The sequence below is a fragment of the Gossypium arboreum genome, chromosome 11, assembly GCF_025698485.1.
Source record: "Gossypium arboreum isolate Shixiya-1 chromosome 11, ASM2569848v2, whole genome shotgun sequence".
Lineage (NCBI taxonomy): Eukaryota > Viridiplantae > Streptophyta > Magnoliopsida > Malvales > Malvaceae > Gossypium > Gossypium arboreum.
The window spans coordinates 12,464,841-12,469,631 of NC_069080.1; positions in this window are offsets into that span (position 1 = coordinate 12,464,841).

The following is a 4,791-nucleotide window of genomic DNA, read 5'->3' on the forward strand; positions in this document are numbered from 1 at the left end:
CTACGTCGTTATCATTCAGATCCGTCACATGTGATTTCTTAGACAAAGGTTGAGATTCAACGGACATGACTTACGGTGAAGAACCGGTAAAGATTCTAGCTCGAGAGGTAAAGCAATTAAGGAATAAAAGTATTGCACTTGTGAAAGTACTATGGAATAGACACGGGGTAGATGAGGCTACATGGGAACTCAAGAGGCTATGCGAAAATAGTACCAAAATCTCTTCACGGTAAGATTTTTTGGACGAAAATCCCTAAAGGGGGAGAAATGTAACATCCGAAATAGGGCCTAAATGGAACAATGGTTGCGAAACCACAAACCGAGGTAGAATGTAACGGCCTAATTTTCAGTGGTGTCAAAATGGTGATTTCAGATCACTAAATCGGACAAATAAGATTGAACAAGATAGTAACTTAATATTTATGAGTCAAGTAAGAATTTAGAAGAATTTGTGAAATGGTGAAATTAGTGAATTAAAATAATTTATTAGGTCGACGGGTCAAAACGAGGTATCGAGACCTCGAATTTGAAAATCGAGCTATAAATATTTTTATAAATATTTATGAAGTGTCATTGAGTTAGTATTAAAGTTTCAGTTAGAAAATTTTGATGTTTGGATAGCTAATTAATTAAAAGGACTAAATCGAAAATAACTCAAAATTTATTAAATTGTGAGTAAATAGCTTAAGTATTTAAAAGATGGATTTAAAGAGCAATTAGACCCAAAGGTTAATGGCTGGACGGTTTGGGTATGAAATAAGCAAGAAAACAATGTGAACAAGGGACAAAATTGGAATTAGCATAAAAGTTAATAGTTAAAAAATGATGTGATTGAAAATCTAGACATTTCTTCATCTTTCTCAGCCGTAAACACCGTAATAGGTCTCCTATGCTGGTTTTTCATATTTTTGCACCATGTAAGTTCAATTTTTACTATTTCTTAGTAATTTTATGTTTTTGTGACTTTTACAATTAGGTCCAATCATCTAATTCATTAGTTTTTGATTTGGTGGGTGAAATTGGAAGTTACCCTGGCTGAGTAAGGGTAGTTTATGATGAATTATTATGAAATTGAAGTTCTAATTTCATATTAAGATTGTTTTATTAAGTCATTTTGATAGAAAATGGTATTTAGGACCTAATTGTGAGCAAAATTGTGAATTAGATGTTGGTGTTGAAATTCAGAATATCAAAGGCTGTGAAATAGTTTATAATGATAAAATAAAAGTGTTAATTTAGAAAAATTAGTTTAATTGATGGGTGAATTGAGTAGGGACTAAATTGTAAAAACTGTAAATTTTGGGGTAAAAGTGCAATTTCAAATTTTGAACAGCATAAATTGTGAAGTGAAATAGAAATCAAATAAATGCTAATGGGTAGAAATATTTTATATTATAGATCAAGAATCCAAAGAAGAACGAGGAAAAGAAAAGTAAAGGACTAAAGTGTAAGGTTTAGTCACATTTTGTATCAAGGTAAGTTTACAGTAAATAAATGCAATATTCTTTTATTTTACATTATTATTGTCAATTTCAGCATTTATATATTTATGTTATGAAAATATTTAAAGTCGAATTTAAGGTGAAGTGACAGAGAAAACTGTTAGAAAGCCGGTTGAACCCTAGGAATGTTAGGATATTAGGGTTGATGACAGATGTAATGTAAATGAGCCATGTAAGTCCATATTAGAAATATGGCTTTGGAGACAGGATTGAGCCATGTAAGTCCATATTATATATGGCATTGGAGACAGAATAATTCATGTAAGTCCATGTCAAAGACATGGCATTGGCGAGATATTGATAGACAGAACTACCTAGTATCCTTAGTATTCCGAGTGGTTCAACGGGTCGGATACGAGTTAAATTACAGTGAATTAACAGCAAAGGAAAAGTAGATTATACTTATGAAAAGGAAAGGTCGTAAGAAAGAAGGTAAGGAATAAAGAATAAGATAGAAATTGAGAAGTAAAGAAATTTATGATGTTAGATGATATTATGCATAATTATCCATTATGTTGAATGTTGTGATTTATTTGCTTGTAAGCTTACTAAGCCTAGTGCTTAATCTCTTTATTTTCTTCTTCTTATAGTACTTATCTAGTCACTCGGGATCGAAGGAAATGTCTGAGGCCGATCACACTATCAAAGAAATAACTCAGTATAACTAGTCGTTTTGTTTTGGGTATGGCATGTATAGAAACTTAGCTACTTTTGGTATAATATGAATAATGAATGATGTGTAAATACTTGCTAGTGATTAGCTAAGAAAATAGCTGATGATATACATGTTTATTAATATGTATGATTGAATGATGATTATCACATGAAAATTATGAAAATGTGAAAGTAACCTAAAAATGATTCAAGTAATGTAAATGATGTAACTTTGAAAAATCACTAAAATTGTAAAAACATAGTTTGAAGATGAATAATATAAGAAATTAAAGCTTATTATGTATATTTTCTTATGGAATAAGCAAAACAGTAAAAGTATTATATTTTATGATATATCTGAGTTTTAGTGAAACAGGTCGAGCGATTTCTGGATCCCCTGTTTCAACTTTGGAAATTCACCATAAATTGTACAAAACTAATTAGAAGGTATAATTTATATGGTTAGAATGCTTGTTGAATCTAGTTTTGAGAGAAACAAACGACTTAGTCATATGAATTTTGTACAGGAAGAAAAATGGTTCGAAATAAGAAGAGGTCAGTGCAATCGAGTTTTGAAACAGGGAAAAATTTAACTAATAAACTGTACTAATTGGCTAAGTCAAAATTCTAGAAAAAATTAGTAGATATATATATGAGTCTAGTTTCATGAAAAATTTACGGATCTTAATTTCGAGTTTTGAAACTCGAGAAATGAATTTTTAAGTAACCATGATGCAGAAAAACAGTTTATTCCGAAAATTAAAATAAGTGATTTAGAGTTGTTTAAAAGGTAAGATAAGTTTAGTAACACCTCAAGCTTGACTCCGGTGACGGTTTCGGGCGTGGGGGCGTTACAAAACTAAAGTAAATTGGCACCTAGAGCCTCATTGACTCGAAGTCAAAGAAATCTCTGAACTCTTCATATCCTATGGCATGCCATCTATATCCGACTCAGCCCGATGCAATTAATAGGGTTTCAATTCACTTTCCAAATACAACCAATATTCAATTCTCATATTTGCACATTATCACATTTACACATATGTTCATTTCAATTCAATAATCAATGCATTCATAATGCATATGAAACACCCCTTAACCCTAAACTGTCGCCAGAACAGGGTTACGAGGCATTACCGAACATTCAGACAATTTACGATTAATATTCAAATAATTATCGAGCATATTATAATATAATCATAAATTCATATAAAACTTTTACTAATTGACTTTAAAAAAAAAAACTCAATATAACCTTTTTATAAATATCTAACCTTCCCTGCAATTTCAAACCGGGACCAATCCAAAACCAATATTCCAACCAACACAATTTCATGTTTAATCGTAGTAAAATCATACCTATAACAATAATTTGATAATTTACTCTATGAACATTTATGTTACTATTAAAATTAAATTATAATTTCATTCACTCATTCTAAATTTAGCACCAATTATACCATGCATATCATGTAAATTTTCATACCATTTCATTAGTTTAAACACCAAAATACCAAATACCATTCTTTCCAACAAAAATTATATAGCATTTTAAAGTGACTAAATTAACACCTATGTACATGCCACTTTTGCCAAAAGAAGAATACATCATCGAGTTTTGCGCTGGAGTCGGGATCGCCTGGATGCTGAACCAAGACTCTGAATACCTATTAACCTGCGCACGAAAACAACCGTACGCTACGTATTTTATACTCAATGATATTACTATAATTCAAATTATAATATAATAACCAAGTAAATTAAATCATTTAACTTTAAAATTTACCAGACTAATTCATATATAACTTCCATTTCTTCATATTTACAATTCAATTTGGTTTTTCATTTGTTAACATCATATATTACCACATTGAGCTATTATTTATCTCATGAACATTTAGTTCATACTTTCTATTCATATTTTCATATTCAATTAACATTTTCAAATCATATTCCACATTCACGTTTCTTTTCAATGGCTTAACTTATTCATTTTGTTTGATTTAAAACTTTTTGTTTAATTACCCCTATTAACAGACTCGAACTTTGACGGATACACGGATCCAACCAAACACACCAAATTGGCACCCAGTGCCTCATCAGATAGCTCGAAGCAATATTTGACACCTAGTGTCTAATTGGCCTAGCCGAAGTAAAGTTGGTACCCAGTACCCCATCGAATCTATCCGAAGTAAAATAGTGACACCCAGTGTCTCATCGACTCGAGGTCGAAGAATCCCTGAACTCTTCCAATCCTATGGCATGCCAACTATATCCGACTCAGCCCGACTAGTTAATAGGGTATTCGATTCACTTTCTCAATTCAATATCACTTTTCATCAATATACAATTCAATATCAACTTTCGTTCATCTCAATATTAACACTTACCTCATATTCACTTATTATATATAAATATCAAAATAAACATTAAATAATGAATAACTTGAATTATAGTAATACAAACCCGAATTTCGCGATTACTACTCGATAACTTTCTCCTTTCCTTTTTATGCCAATGCCTCGGATTCTTTGCTAACTACGAAAATAATAATAATTTACACTATTAATTACAGCACTAATTAATAATAATAACTGAATTTCTATCCAATTTATACCCTAATTCCAATTTAATC